The sequence below is a fragment of the Erythrolamprus reginae genome, chromosome 3 (assembly GCF_031021105.1).
Source record: "Erythrolamprus reginae isolate rEryReg1 chromosome 3, rEryReg1.hap1, whole genome shotgun sequence".
Lineage (NCBI taxonomy): Eukaryota > Metazoa > Chordata > Lepidosauria > Squamata > Dipsadidae > Erythrolamprus > Erythrolamprus reginae.
Genome location: NC_091952.1, coordinates 81,787,867 through 81,805,179, shown reverse-complemented (window position 1 = coordinate 81,805,179; position 17,313 = coordinate 81,787,867). Strand labels below are relative to the sequence as shown.

General features: G+C 39.8%; 1 protein-coding gene across 1 annotated transcript in view; it reads right to left on the bottom strand.

The window, feature by feature from the left end:
- The window catches only part of FGGY (FGGY carbohydrate kinase domain containing), a 239,001-nt gene extending 228,499 nt beyond the window's left edge, over positions 1 to 10,502 (bottom strand). Inside the window, exon 1 of the mRNA XM_070746020.1 lies at positions 10,488 to 10,502. The gene's annotated coding sequence lies outside the window, so the exon portion shown is untranslated. The remainder of the gene's footprint in view (positions 1 to 10,487) is intronic.
- Positions 10,503 to 17,313: the final 6,811 nt, after the last annotated feature.

The window sequence follows — 17,313 nt, the reverse complement described above, 5'->3', positions numbered from 1 at the left end:
CTTTCCCCCAGGATTTTTTATATTTATGTTTGGGTATGTATATGTTGTTTGCTTTTTTAAATATGATAGGGTTTTATGTGCTTTTTAATATTAGATTTGTTTTCACTGGAATATTGTTTTTATTATTGTTGTGATCCGCCCTGAGTCTTCGGAGAGGGGCGGCATACAAATCTAATAAATTGAATTGAATTGAATTGTGTTTATGCATATACACATGCATACCAGCGGTGGGATGCTTCCACTATGATCTGGTTCTAAGAGCCAGTAGTGCCAGAGGTGGAGGCTCCGCCCACCCACCCAAGACGGTTCTGCACATACGCAGTAGCACCGCGTAAAAGAGCGTGCATGCAAACCGGTAGTAAAGGGTTTTAGAACCCACTACGGATGCACACCGGGGGGGGGGTGTTCTAAAACCTTTTACTTTGCTGCTGGTTCGCTTTCTCTCGCGCCATGTAGCTGCCCCACGTAGGCGCACACGCACAAACCACAGTGCCAAAAAGTCCGGGGGGGAAATAGAAAATAAGCTGAGGAAAAAAGTCGAAAACAAGGGGGCGAATCATGTGCAGTGCTGGAAACTCGGCTTCTACAAATGCTCAGAAGAAGAAAAATTCCCCCCAAAAAATCCCCAAAAAAGATGGTGGTGCCCTTAGACGAATCAGCAAACCGGTCCTAACCAGGAGGAACCCACCTCTGATGTATACGTATATATAGGCGATCCTCTTCCTCAATTGGGACAGGCAACTCCAATGCTAAGCCACACAATTACAAAGGGAAACATCATGTGGTAGCATCCAACTTACATTCAGTTCCAGCTCAATAAGTGAATCAAGCAGTCATTAAGTGAGATATCACTGACCATGAACTTCCTGCCATTGATTTTGCTTGTCAGAAACTACCTGTGAAGGTTACCAATAATGATCCCATGCAGGGGTGAAATCGGAAAAATTTCCCCACTGGCTTGGTGGGCGTGGCAGGGGAAGAATGTTGCTAAATCTCCATTCCCACCGCACTCTGCGGCCAGCCAGAGGTACTATTTGCCAGTTCTCTTAACTACTCAAAATTTCCGCTACTAGTTCTCCAGAAATTGTCAGAAACTGCTGAATTTTACCCCTGATCTGATGACTGTATACATCCGGGGTCACATACCTGAATTTATTTATTTATTTATTCATTCATTCATTCATTCATTCAGTTAGCTTTACTAGATAAATGGTCAAAGCAATGGAAACTGCAGTTTAATGTTTCCAAATGTAAAATAATGCACTTGGGGAAAAGGAATCCTCAATCTGACTATTGCATTGGCAGTTCTGTGTTAGCAAAAACTTCAGAAGAGAAGGATTTAGGGGTAGTGATTTCTGACAGTCTCAAAATGGGTGAGCAGTGTGGTCGGGCGGTAGGAAAAGCAAGTAGGATGCTTGGCTGCATAGCTAGACGTATAACAAGTAGGAAGAGGGAGATTGTGATCCCCTTATATAGAGCGCTGGTGAGACCACATTTGGAATACAGTACTGTGTTCAGTTCTGGAGACCTCACCTACAAAAAGATATTGACAAAATTGAACGGGTCCAAAGACGGGCTACAAGAATGGTGGAAGGTCTTAAGCATAAAACGTATCAGGAAAGACTTAATGAACTCAATCTGTATAGTCTGGAGGACAGAAGGAAAAGGGGGGACATGATCGAAACATTTAAATATGTTAAATGGTTAAATAAGGTCCAGGAGGGAAGTGTTTTTAATAAGAAAGTGAACACAAGAACAAGAGGACACAATCTGAAGTTAGTTGGGGGGAAGATCAAAAGCAACATGAGAAAATATTATTTTACTAAAAGAGTAGTAGATCCTTGGAACAAACTTCCAGCAGACGTAGTTGGTAAATCCACAGTAACTGAATTTAAACAGGCCTGGGATAAACATATATCCATTGTAAGATAAAATACAGGAAATAGTATAAGGGCAGACTAGATGGACCATGAGGTCTTTTTCTGCCGTCAGTCTTCTATGTTTTTATGTTTCTATTCATTCATTCATTCATTCATTCTAATTTTTTTACGCTGCCCTTCTCCTAGACTCAGGGCGGCTTACAACATGTTAGCAATAGCACTTTTTAATAGAGCCAGCATATTGCCCCCACAATCCAGGTCCTCACTATAATATAATAATAATGTGGCCACAGGGGTGATGGGACAGGTGGTCATGAAGAACTGGTCGTAACTTTCCTTTTTCAGTGCCGTTGTAACTTCAAAAGGTCACTCAAGGAGAAGTCTGTAAGCAAGGACCCCCTGTAGACACATGCACATACACATATATTCATTGTCTACAGTCAGTTTTGACCTAGGATTGGCTATTTAATGATTTTTTGAAATTATATAACAGATTAATATAAAAAGGCTACTTATGGTTCATTCTTGATGTTATGATTAATGACCCTCATCTATGGTCACATAACTGCATTTTGGGTCAAGCAGCTCACATTTATAGCAATAGCATTTAGACTTATATACCCGCTTCAGAGTGTTTTTACAGCCCTTTCTAAGCAGTTTACAGAATGAGCAACATTCTGGGTCCTCATTTTGCCCACTTTGGAAGAATGGAAAGGTGAGTCAACCTTGAGCCAGTGGTAAGATTTGAACTGCTGAACTACAGCTAACAGTTAGTTGAAATAGCCTGCAGTGATGTACTCTAACCACTGTGCCATCCCGGCTCTTATGTCACCCCAGTCACACAGCAACTAGCTGTCACCTACAGTTATGTGACTGCAATTTGTGACATTTTTGGACAGATTTCAGTGTTTTTTGCCAGTTTTTACCAAAAAAGCCCATTTGGAGAAATGGATTTGCTTAATGGCTATGGTGATCTGCTTTACAACCATAGTAAAAACAGTCACTAAATTGAGCGCAGTCAAGTGGTACTTTGACTTACAACCAAATTCAGGGCTCCACTGCACTCATACATCAATGATTACTTGGGTATGTAATAAATTTATTTTATTTTATTGCCACATTTATTTATATCCCACTGTATTATTTTTACAAATAACTCAAGGCAGCAAATATATCCAACACACCTTTCTTCTCCTATTTTTCCTACTACTACTAATACTACAACAACAACCCTGTGAGGTGGATTGGGCTGAGAGACAGTGTGACTGGCCCAAAGTTACCAAAATGGCTTTCATGGCTAAGGCAGGATTGGAACTCAGAATTTTTTGCTTTAAATCTTCCTGGGAAGTAAAAAGAGAGGAACGACAAACCTATCACCTTCGATATCATAACAGCAGGTAGATTGGTAAATCGTCATTAAAAATGTTATCAGTTGTGTCTGTTTGGCTAAAACACTGTCAGGCTGTAAATTCACCTCTGGAGGTAAGGCATGTGCTTGCTGGTATATGCCAGAGGGGTTTCTGGGAATGAAGCTCTGCTCCAAAACTATTCCAGTTATTCCTATGACTCAGCTGCTGAAATCTTTTTTGTGGTCACATGGTGGAGTGCTTAGTCAGTCTCTGTTCCAGCAGCAACTGGATACAGGAAAGAGATATCACATCGGAGAAAAAAAGCTACTTTATCTTATTCTTGTATTAAAATGATCTCTCGTTTAAAATTGGGGGGGATTTTTAGGGGGAAAATTGTCTACAGGTAAGAAAGTAGAGAGATAAGCCCAGTGGTGAGCTACTCCCGGACGGAGGTGGGGGGGGAACACAGTGGGGTAGTAAAAATGGAGCTCCACCCCAGAGCACCTAATTTGTACTGAAAGATGTTGAAAAAAAATGCAGGCGTCCTGCCTAAGGCACGCCCACATTGTGATAGTAAAAAATTTGGTAGCCCTTCACTGGTCATAAGCCATTATCACTTGGTTTCGAGAAGAAAAATCATCTGTACAGGTAGTCCTCAACTTACGATCACAATTGAGGAAGTGGCTCTTCCTCAGTAATGGGGGGGGCAGTGGGGGTAGTAAGTTTATGCACTATTTACTTAATAGTTTTTATTGTCCTTCTCTAGTACCTTAGTATGATCCTTAATTACTTTTAAAATAGAAAATAATTAAATAGTATGTTTTTACCCATAATTTAATAATTTGAATCATTACCTAGAACTGACCTTCGGAGAGGGGCGGCATACAAATCTAATAAATTATTATGATTATTATTATTATTATTATTATTATTATTATTATTATTTATAGCAATTAAAGAAAATTGAGTTAACACCCTTGTGGTACAAAGCCTTAAAATGTTACTGTGCTCCTCAACAAATAATGCTGTCTATCATTTGTCCTTTTTGTGGCTATTCAAATAATGTGACTTAATCAACTGAAAAAGAATCCAAGCACCTTTTCCCCACCCAGTCACATGACTTTTTACCCACCCCAGTCCATAGTTCCCTCTAAGCTGAGCAGTGAGCAATGGCTCACTTAAAAATCATCATCAACTCAGAGTTTTTCAAACCTGCCCAGAAGCCGAGAGGGAAAGAGTGAGAGGGAAAGAGTGCCGCCCAGTCCCGAAGGGACTGCCGCTCAGACACTATACTTTTCCGCCCCCCCCAAAAAAAAAATTAGAGGGAACACTGCTAGTCACATGATTGTCAAACCACTCCCACCTGGTAAAATGGCTGACAAGCTACTTCTACCCGGTCTCATGACCATCAAGCCACACCCACAAAATAAGCCAGGCCCACAGTGTGGCAGTAAAAATTTTGGTAGCCCATCACTGCTCTTCCTGCAGAATCACCCAAGGACCTCTCCTTTCTGAAGCTACCTCACCAACAGACACCGCAACCAGAAAGATTCAGAGCCATCAGGAATCTGACTGCTTGCACAGAACACCAGCTCATCTCCCCACCCAAATGGTACCTATCTATCTACTTGCATAGAATATGCTTTTGAACTTTTCGGCGGACAGAAGCTGAGACAAGTGACAAGAGCTCATCCTGCCACACAGTGTTAGAACTCGAACTTGAGTCATCACAATTGATGTTGCTAAGTGAGAAATTTGTTAAGTGAATTTTGCCCCAGTTTACGACTTTTCCCGCCATGTTTGTTCAGTGAGTCACTGTAATTGTTCAATTATTAACATGGTTGTTAAGGGAATATGGCTTCTCCATTGACTTTGCTCATCAGAAGGTCGCAAAAAGGGAGATCAGGTGACCCCGGGGCACTGTAACCGTCATAAATGTGAGTCAGTTGTCCAGCATCCGAATAGTAAATCATATGACCATGGGGAGGATGCAATGGTTACAAGTGTGAAAAATGGTCATAAGTCACTTGTTTTCAGTGACATCGTAACTTTGAACAATTGAATGAACAATTATAAGTCGAGGACTACTAGTATTAAAAATCAACACCAGTAGTGGGTTCTAAAACCCGTTACTTCCGGTTCGCTCACATGCTTGCGCAACATTTCTGGGTAGCGCCTCCCACCAGTGGTGCTACTGGTTCACAGAACCAGGCTGAACTGGGAGCAATCCACCGCTGGTCAACACTCCAGTAAGATGTGCCCGTCCCTTCCCAAACTTCCTGAACAGCCTTGCCTGAATTTAAAAAAATAAAAAACTACTGTACTGACAACTTACAAAGGCTCATTCTGATGCAGGGAGTGGATCTTACACTGGTTTTTCAGAATGTAAGTAAAATCAGTGGGACAACTTGCCTCCAGAAGTTGTGAATGCTCCAACACTGGAAGGAATGATTGAAAGTATACACGATTTTTTGTGTTGTTTATGTACTTTATGCTATTTGCTGTTTTATTGTTGTTACATTGTATACTGCTTTTTAGGAGTTGTGATTATTGTGAGCCACGCAGCCTCCTGCTGGAGTTGGGCGGCATATAAATACTGTATCACAAAAGTAAGTAAGCCGCCCCGAGTCTACGGAGAGGGGCAGCATACAAATTTAATAAATAAGTAAGTAAGTAGGTAGGTAGGTAGGTAGGTAGGTAGGTAGGTAGGTAGGTAAGTAAGTAAGTAAGTAAGTAAGTAAGTAAGTAAGTAAGTAAGTAAGTAAGTAAGTAAGTAAGTAAGTAGGTAAATTTTTAAGAAGACATTTGTCTGGAATGATAAAGGGCAGTGATGGCGAACCATTTTTTCCTCGGGTGCAAAAGCACACCCATGTGTGCACTACTGCACATGCTCAAGAGCCCACACCCATAATTCAATGCTGCCTTGCCACCCATGCATGTGCACATGATCCACCCTGCTCCCCCATTTCCTGGGCCCGGTGGGTGCGTTTTTGTTCTCCCCAGGCTCCAGAGGCTTCTTTTCTGCCCCTCAGAGGCCTTTCAGAAGCCGAAAATGCTTTCCCAGAGCCTCCGTGTAAGCCAAAAATCAGATGGCGGAGCACAAATGCATGTTGGAGCTAAGCTAGGACAACAGCTCATGTGCCAGCAGATACGGCTCCATGTGCCACCCGCAACAAGGATGCCATCACTGATATAGCGTTTCCTGCCTAAGCAGGAGGTTGAACTAGAAGACTTCCAAGGTCTTTCAACTATTTTAGTCTTAGTCTTAGTCTTGGTCTTGTTCTCACTTACAGCACTGAAGAGAGTACATTAGCTCAGTGAAGATGAGATAGAAATTATTTTGTAGAACCTCTTCTATGCCTACAGACAACTGGTGACTGGGCTTTATGAGTTAAACCTGGTTAATATCTTCTAAATGGCAACCTGAGAAAATTCTGAAACTGAAGCTCTGTTGTAATCCTGTTGAAGTTTTCTGGCATTCATTTCTCATGAGATTGCAAAAGAGATAAGTCTGGGTTGAAACCCAACCCTGCACTGAAATGCAGTGCCATTTAAGAAGAGAATGCATATTAGGACCAACTATGCCAACTGTGCTGCATTCTTGCATCTAAATGAGTTTAATTCTAAACCAGTGTTTCTGAACTTTGGCAACTTTGAGAAGTATGAATTTCAACTCCCAAAACTCCTCGTCCAGCATGCTGGGGCACTCTGGGAGCTGAAGTCCACATGTCTGAAAGTTGCTAAGACTGAACTCTAAACCAGTGATTTTCAACCTTTTTTGAGCCGCAGCATATTTTTTACATTTACGAAACCCTGGGGTGCATTGAGCGGGGGGAGGGTGGGGGCTAAAAAAACTTTGGACAAAAAAATTCTTTCTCTCTTCCTCCCTTTTGCTCTATTTCTCTCTCCTTCCCTCTTTCTCTCCCTTCCTTCTTTCTCTCTCCATCCCTCTTTCTCTTCCTTCCTTCCTCTCTTTTTTGCTCTTTCTCTCTCCCTTCCTACCTCCCTCTTTCTCGCTCTATCCTTCACTCCCTCTCTCTATCCTTCACTCCCTCTCTTTCTCTTTCTCTCTCTCTTGCTTTCTTTCTCTTGTTCTTTCTCTCTCTCGCTCTTTCTCTCTCTCTCTTGTTCTCTTTCTCTCTCTCGCTCTTTCTCTTTCTTTCTTGCTTTCTTTCTCTCTCTCTCTTGCTTTCTTTCTCTCTCTGAGCTTCGCGGCACACTTGACCATGTCTCACGGCACACTAGTGTGCTGGAGCACACTGGTTGAAAAACACTGCTCTAAACCATACTAATTTGTTTCTGCCCCAAAGGTGCTTTTTCAGGAGGTAAATGTATTGTGCAGTGGGTTGCAACAGGCAAGAACCAGCATAGATACAACTCCACTTGCACCAAAATACCTTCCTCGATCAGACTTGAAATACTGAGATTAGACAATTTACAACTACAGTATGTCACCACCGACCTGATCTAAATGTACTTCATAAAATCATATACCAATATATCCTTTGTGTTAATGACTACTTCACCTTCAACCACAACAATACACGAGCACGTAATAGATTCAAACTAAGTGTAAACTGCTCTAAAGCCGACTGCAGAAAATACAACTTCAGCAATTTATTTATTTGTTTGTTTGTTTATTTATTCATTTATTCATTTAATTAATTAGATTTGTATGCCGCCCCTCTCCATAGACTCGGGGCAGCTCACAGCAACAATAAAACAATGTACAACAAATCTAATAATTTAAAAAACACTAAAAACACTATTATTAAAAGCAAACATACACACAAACGTACCATGCATAAACTGTATAGGCCCGGGGGAGATGTCTCAATTCCCCCATGCCTGACGGCAGAGGTGGGTTTTAAGGAGTTTACGAAAGGCAAGTAGGGTGGGGGCAGTTCTAATCTCAGGGGGGAGCTGGTTCCAGAGGGTCAGGGCTGCTGCAAAGAAGGCTCTTCCCCTGGGCCCTGCCAAACAACATTGTTTAGTCGATGGGACCCGGAGAAGGCCAACTCTGTGGGACCTAACCGGTCGCTGGGATTCGTGCGGTAGAAGGCGGTCCCGGAGATATTCTGGTCCGATGCCATGAAGGGCTTTATAGGGCATAACCAATTGTGACCGGAAACTGATCAGCAACCAATGCAGACTGCGGAGTGTTGGTGTAACATGGGCATACCTAGGGAAGCCCAGGATTGCTCTCGCAGCTGCATTCTGCAGGATCTCAAGTTTTCGAACACTTTTCAAAGCGTAGCCCCATGTAGAGAGCATTACAGTAGTCGAACCTCGAGGTGATGAGGGCATGAGTGACTGTGAGCAGTGAGTCCCGGTCCAGATAGATGGAATGATAGAGTGATCAATGCCTGGAATGCACTACCTGACTCTGTGGTTTCTTCCCAAATCCCCAAATCTTTAACCTTAGATTGTCTAGTTGGCCTCTCCCCATTTCTAAGAGGTCTGTAAGGGGCGTGCACAAGTGCACCACTGTGCCTACTGTCCCTGTCCTACTGTCCTCATTTATCATTACTTTTTACTTATGTTATGTTTTTACAAATTACTACTATCCTACACATGTTTAACAAATAAATAAAATAAAAATAAAAACAGTGTTTGACTCCAACCGAACTGAGAAACAACAAGAAAATCCCTATACAGTAATTTATACTATGGGACCACAGGGCCTTAACCAATCATAATATTAGAAAGAGCCCACCCAAATATGAATGTTGTAAGGTTCCCTCCAAAACGGTCGATGTTAGGGTCATTTGAAGGTTAGTTTGACTTGAGTTGGATTTAACACAACCATGTATATCCAATATATAATAAACTGGACTTTCTTGTTTTTCTTTTGAAAAACAAAAGAAAAACAGAAAGAAAAAACAAGGGAGTCCAGTTGTCCCCTGAAAAAGCACCTTTGGGATCACCATGACCTGGATGATTGAGAATCTCTTCTTCTTCTTGTGCCATATCCGTCACTGGACATTGGCAATTACGTTGGCAATCCTGCAAATCTCTACACACTTTTAATCTATTTCTGATTAGCATGTATAAACTTCGTCATTAGCATGTGTAAACTTCATCATTAGCATGTGTAAACTTCGTCATTCACCATGCACATCACATCCTATCATTTTTGAAGAAGTTACAGCTAGCCCTCGACTTACAACAGTTCCTTTAGTGACTATTCAAAGCTACGTCATTGAAAAAGAGCATGAGATCAAAATTAGATGCTTGGCAAGTGACTCATGTTGATGACTGCCGCAGTGTCCCTGGGTCATGTGATCTCCTTTTGCGACCTTCTGACAAGCAAAGTCAATGGGGAAGTCAGATTCACTTAATAACCATGCTACTAACTTAATAACTGCAAGTGATTCACTTAACAACTCTGTCAAGAAAATGAGGCAAAATCACTTTTAACAAATGTCTCACTTAGCAACAGGAATGGCTCAATTGTGATTGTAAGTTGTACATACATGGGTTAAATATCCTGATTTAACGTTAGGTATAAATGGCATTAATTTTGTTTAAAACTGCTGAGTAGCACAGAATGGAGCTTTGCCATATGCTATTAAAACATTAATTACATAGATTCTGCTCTTTGTGTAACTACAAAAGGATTATTTCTGCATTTAAATGGCAGTAATTATCAAAGCAGCCAGAATATATTTGAGTTAGCTATGCTAAAACAGGCTGTGGAAGGGGCGGGGGGGGGGGGGTATTATCTAAACTTCTTTTTTAAAGATTGCATATAAGTACAATAAAAAATAATGGTATTTATTTCAAGTAGTACTCTGATATTAAAACAAACCACAAGGCTCTGGAAAAATTGCGATGTGTGAAACTGCCTGGGAAAATTAGGGGATTTCCATCCCTTCCTGCTGGGGGGAAAAAAAAGTAACATAGCTTTAGAGGAGGGGAAAATAGTCCTCGAAAAGCAAAGTACAGTACAACTCCCTTAAAGGGGCGGTCTCTCATAATGAAGGCCATTGACAAACGGAGTAAGAAAAGCGGCGCTCTTATGGAAATGTTAACCGTGCTTTCAGTTTAAATAAGAGAGTTAAATGAATGCAGCTCGGTTACTGCAAGGGGGGGGGTAGGTAAAAGAAGGAGAAAGGGAGTTTTTCCCGGGTAGGAAAAACAAAACAGTTGGGGGGGGAGGCGTTTAGCCTGGATGTAAACACCAGTCGGCAAGCGTGACAAAAGGCAGAAGGAGACAGAAGAGGGACACGCACACGCTCTTTATAGAGGCTTGAACCTGGCTTAGGTGTTTTTCCCGCCTCGCCCGCCTCAAGGACAGATCCCGGTACTTGCCCACAGCCACTTGGCCTCCTATTCCGGTCTCGGTTACACACGTGCGACGGCGCTGGAATTCCTATCCGGGGCTCCTCTTATTAGCGCGCCCGCAGGCAATCTGAGGAAGCCACGAAAGGCGCTCAGTTGTTACACTTGGACTGGAAAGTTGTTTCTGACTTAAGTTGTCTTGCCGGCTTAAGTAGGGCTGAAATCCTTTTAGGATTTGGGAAGCACAAAGGGCTGAGCTTCATGATATCAGAGTTGGAAGGGGTTCATGGAGGGCATCTACTCCAACCCCTGCTCCAGCAGGAGATCATATACAGGGCTGGGCGTCTATGATAACTTTTACGACCTGTACACTAAGATAGATAATTCTCTCTCTCTTTCTCTCTTGCTATCTATCATCTATCTATCTGAGTCTCGGGAGAAGGGCGGCATAGAAATCAAATAAAATATCTATATGTCTATATCATCTATCTATCTCAGTCTCAAGAGAAGGGCGCCATAGAAATCAAATACTGTAAAATAAATATCTATATCTGTCTATCTATCTATCATCTACCTATATCAGGAGAAGGGCGCCATAGAAATCGAATAAAATATCTATATGTCTATCTTTATCATCTATCTATCTCAGTCTCAGGAGAAGGGCAGCATAGAAATCGAATAAAATAAATTATCTGTCTTTCTTTCTATCATCTATCTATCTTCTATCTATCTATCTATCTATCATTACCTATATCAGGAGAAGGGCGGCATAGAAATCAAATAAAATATATGTCTATCTTTATCTATCATCTATCTCAGTCTCAGGAGAAGGGCAGCATAGAAATCGAAAAAAATAAATTGTCTTTCTTTCTATCATCTATCTATCTATCTTCTATCTATCTATCTATCTACCTATCATCTACCTATATCAGGAGAAAGGCGGCATAGAAATAAAATAAAGTATATGTCTATCTTTATCTATCATCTATCTATCTCAGTCTCAAGAGAAGGGCGGCATAGAAATCGAATAAATAAATAAATACATAAATATCTATCTATCTTCTATCTATCATCTATCTCAATCTCAGGAGAAGGGCAGCATAGAAATTGAATAAAGAAATAAATATATGTGTCTCTCTATATCTATTTATCTATCATCATCATCATCTCACAGCATTTGAAACCTCTTGGCTTCACTTCTGAGCAACAGAGAGCAAGATGTTACTGTGCTATTGCAGTGCTGGTTGAGGAATTCTGGGAGTTGGAAGTCCACAGTTGCCAAGGTTGCAGAGATTAAGGGTTAAGGAGAACCTTGATCTAACTAATTTTGGATTCTGAAGTGCAACTGAGAAAACTTGATCTATAGCAATAGCATAGCAATAGCATTTAGATTTATATACCCCTTCACAGTGCTTTACAGCCCGTTAAATGCAATCTTCCCCAGGTAAGCCTGTGGAGAAGGTTTAAGATATAGTTTAGGCATCTTCCTTCTTTGGATTGCTTCCCCCATCTTGACGTATGAGTTGGACGAAGGCCGCTCTTTATTATTTTTTTCCTCTTGTCATAATTTGACAATCTTCACACTTAGAATGTGTCAAAGCTCCCAAATCGTAGATCAGAATCAGATAAAGTTTTTGAATTAGAATGGAGAGTGTTATACCCACCCACTTTGTTGTGTTAATGTCAATCTGTTCTGAATTATCCCAGGGTGCTCTGGAATTTGGACTTTGGATCCAGCGCACAGCCCTACTTGAGAATGTCAGTAAGACACCAGCATGGAATAGATCCAAGTGGATCACTTCAAGCCAGGGTCATTCCAATTTCAGTTTAGAAGAACAAATTTTGCAGCTGTTGAAGACGTTGGAGCGTGATTCTGTTTTATGACTTCTTTTGGCAGGGAAATTGAATTGCATAAAGAAAGACTTGTATGTCAGTCACTGGACAATTACGTATATGTAATTCTCATTTTTCAATGTGTACATCTCTCGTGGTAAATCCCACCTTTTCTGTACTGTCTTTCTTTCACCCCTAGAAGTATGAAGGAAGAATGTCCTAATTAGAAAATAGCTTTTAATTTGCAGGAAGGAAAGCCATTGTTCTTCACAAAGTTTATTTCTTACAAGTACAGTATATGTTAGGTTTCCTGTCACAAACACTTATGCTTTTTCATAATTCATAACAATCTGATTGGGGTAGATTTGGGTGAGAAATAGTGAGTGACCATATATAGTACAAAGCTAAGAGTATGAATTTATTTTTAATCACTATACCACATAAATAATTTCAAATTCTTGTGCATGATTTGAAGTGGGGAAATAACTTGCTCCAATTCTTGCTCATTTTTAAAACTTCCTCACTATCACATATCTAAATCAAAATGAAAAATATAAAAATTCAGTGAATAGCCCATGGATTAAGTTCAGTAATTTTCACTGAACTGAGAAACATGATTTTCTTGGCTAGATTCATAGTAGATCTTATCAATGCCTTTTAACCCTCAACAACAAATGAGAACAATTTATATCTTTCATAATGCTCCTGGTTTAGTTTAATGCTAAGATGTAGAAGAAAAACAGTGGAAAATAAAAGGAAAAAAAACTTGGCTAAATTGCCTCATTTTCTAGCAGTTGAAAAAAAGAAAAACAAATGGTCTTTGGAAAAAGTCTTCTAAAATTTTGGTTCAATAGTAAAATTTTCACAGTAATTATAGCCTTTTACTGTTGCTTGTATTCTAAGATTTTTATTAATATTTATTATTTCTTCATTGCTTATTTGACCCCTATGACAACCATTAAGTGTTGTATCACATGATTCTTGACAAATCTATATTTTCTTTTATGTACACTGAGAGCATACAGTATGCACCAAGACAAATTTGTTGTGTCCAATCACACTTGGCCAATAAAGAATTCTATTCTATTCTATTCTATTCTATTCTCCAATCAGAGAGGGACGGCATACAAATCTAATAAATAAATAAATAAATGAATAAATAAATAAATAAATAAATAAATAAATAAATAAACAAACCACCCTTTTGCAGAAAGAATGAACAAACACGCTGAGACCAGTGGTGAAATCCAATTTTTTTTTTACTACCGGTTCTGTGGGTGTAGTTTGGTGGGCGTGGCAGAGGAAGGATACTGCAAAATCTCCATTCCCACCCCACTCTGGAGCCAGCCAGAGGTGGTATTTGCCGTTTCTCCAAAGTACTCAAAATTTCTGCTACTGGTATTTAAGTATACGGTATTGCGTACTTCTACTTCATGCTAAGGTTGAATACATGTAGAAATGTATACATAGAAGTATTTTTTAAAAATGAAGCCAGTGAACAATATTACAGATGTAATATTGCTGTGGGCTACAGCAGCTAGCTAATATTCCAAGTAACTTAATAATTCAATTTTTGGTGAGGTTTTCTTTTTAAGAGGGGAGACTGACTTGATGGAAGTTAGCGCACACACCCCTCTTCTAGAAAAATGAAATATCCTAGGAAACGAAAGCCCACTGCAACAACATCGCCAAAAAGGCTTCAAGAGTTGTTAACCTAATCCTACGTAGCTTCTGCTCCATTAATCTCACACTACTAACCAGAGCATACAAAACTTTTGCCTGACCAATCCTTGAATACAGCTCATCTGCCTGGAACCTGCACATTTTGGATATAAACACTCTAGAAAATGTCTAGAGATTCTTTACTAGAAGAGCCCTCCACTCCTCCACTCACAACAGAATACCCTACACAACTAGACTTACAATCCTAGGTTTGGAAAACTTAGGACTACGTCGTCTTAAACACGGCCTAAGCATAGCCCATAAAATAATGTGCTACAAGGTTTTTCCTGTCAACGACTACTTCAGCTTCAACCACAACAACACACGAGCACACAACAGATACAAACTTAACCACTCTAAACTCGAATGCAGGAAATACGACTTTAATAATCCAGTACGCAGTACCAGTAGAAAACTTTTGAATTTTTTTCTTTTTTTCCCTTCTGGACTCTGGGTATGTTTTGTATTGTAGTAAATGAGGTTGAATGTGTATAATTTTAGAAGAGCTGTGCATGTATGTGTGTGTGTGTATATACATACACATACAGTTTATATAGTACATAAAGTATATTTTTGTGTGCCTGTGTGTAATATGTATGTACACATATGGCATATATACACAGAATTAAATAGTATATTTTGGATGTTCAGTAATAGTAAATAGATAGGGAAATTGTATCTCTTTGAGGCGAGGAGAGGCCAGGCACCCTAACCCTAACCCCTGATGTGAGTGACGTCAAGTTGGCCACCTTTACTCCAGTCACATGACCTTTATGCCACCCCCAGTCAGATGATTGTCAAGCCACTCCCACCTGGTCACATGGCTGACAAGCCACACCCACAAAATAGGCCACAGCCACAGTGTGGTAGTAAAATTTTTTGCAGCTCTTCACTACTCACCAGTAGCAACTTACTACTGAACTGAACCCAGATGCCCATCACAAGACTAATGAAATCCTTGTAAAGATACAAGTCTCTATTTTGTGAGTGCGACCCTGAGATCCCTCCCCTTGCCTAAACAAGCTTAGTAAACGAACCCAGTGGGCATTTGAATACCGGGGCACTAAAATCCAGTGTTGCATTTACTGCTTGATTTGACAGCTTCCTGTTTTTGTTAATTTAAGATTTACTGCGGAGCATTGTCACTTTTAGGAGTCCCAAAAGTCATTTTAAGATTCCCATTGTTGTACAGTATATTCAGGCAATCCAGCTCTTAGAAATGAAAGGTCATCCTGCTAAACAGGTGATGTTGTGACCTGGTCATTCCTTTGCTGTGGATCTTGTACTCTGTGACCAAAGTATCCACTAGCCCTTTGATATACATATGTATTATAAGCCACTTAGTGCAATCCAGAAGGCACATAGAAACATAGAAGACTGACGGCTGAAAAGGACCTCATGGTCCATCTAGTCTGCCCTTATACTATTTCCTGTATTTTATCTTACAATGGATATATGTTTATCCCAGGCATGTTTAAATTCAGTTACTGTGGATTTACCAACCACGTCTGCTGGAAGTTTGTTCCAAGGATCTACTTCTCTTTCAGTGAAATAATATTTTCTCACGTTGCTTTTGATCTTTCCCCCAACTAACTTCAGATTGTGTCCCCTTGTTCTTGTGTTCACTTTCCTATTAAAAACACTTCCCTCCTGAACCTTATTTAACCCTTTAACATATTTAAATGTTTCGATCATGTCCCCCCTTTTCCTTCTGTCCTCCAGACTATACAGATTGAGTTCATTAAGTCTTTCCTGATACGTTTTATGCTTAAGACCTTCTACCATTCTTGCAGCCCGTCTTTGGACCCGTTCAATTTTGTCAATATCTTTTTGTAGGTGAGGTCTCCAGAACTGAACACAGTATTCACTTGGCATTTGGAAGTTGGCTGCAGATTTTCTCTGTCCTCTCTAACATCAAATCAAGCACTCTGCCCAGCATACAGAAATGAGGAAAAGCTGTTGCTAGGCGTATTGGCAGTGTTTGGGTCCAGCCGATAAACTTTGCTTCAACTTTGACATTTCACTTTTCTTTGGTGACTCATGGATGGCTACAATGCTCCCACGATTCAAGAACTGCAGGAAGCAAGCTTCCAAGTCAGAAAATAAAGCACAGCAAGATCACACACACACACACACACACACACACACCCCAAGAGAGAGCAGGATCCAGAATTATCTGGCATGGCATGAACATTAAAAGGAGATAGCACAAAAACAATCCACCTAGATTGATAACATTGGCATAGTCCAGGTCACCATTCATTCATTCATTGCAAAGTATGTAAAGTGAAGCATGGGACATCAGTAGCCTTTCAGTGGTTTCTGGCTACTTCACCATGAGCTCCAATGGCTAGAGCAATTGGGAGTTAGCATTCAGCAACTTTTGGAAAGCAGCACGCTGCTATATGAGAGATTGAGGAAAATATATTTGACCAAGAAGCAGGGCTAAAGGACTTGAAAATTATTTCCATCAGAACTTAATGATTCCATGACATGCTTTTTTTTAAAAAAAATATTTTTATTATTTTCAAATTTAAAAAAACCAAAACATTACAAACAAACATAAAAAGACTATACAAAACACAAAACATGAAAAGGAGCTACAATTGCTCCGCTCAAAATAGAAGTCTTCTTAATACAAAAAGGAAAAACTATTATAGATTAGGTCAGTTCAGAGAAAAAAACACATTTATAACAAAATTCTATCATAGCATATTTCAATCTAATAAATTTAACTATTTAACTATTTATTTTAACATCATTAAGCATTTTTTTATTCCACCAGATATCGACCATCTGCCAAATTTTATAAAATTGTGATTCGTCTTGGTTATTCCACCGCCTCGTCATCATATCTAACTCTGCACATTCTATAATTTTCCTAAATACCTCCTCTTCTTTAGGTATTTCCGTTTCTTTCCATCTTTGTGCAAAGACAATCCTAGCAGCTACTAAAATATGAGTTATTAAATAATATATTTCTTTTTTATATGTATTGTTTTTGATGCCTAATAGGAAAAATTCTGGAGTTTTCCTAATTTCTTGTTGGGTAATTTCCCTTAACCATCTTTCCACCTTATCCATGACATGCTTAATTGGGTAGAATGGTACTTCATGAAAACAGCCATATCTAATCAGCTTTGGAATCAGGATTTATTTTAACCCTAAAAGTCTAGGGTTATTTTGGGTAGAACTTTGCTATAGTAGTTCCCACTTCCAAAAAAACAAGGCTTCTCTAGGAATAT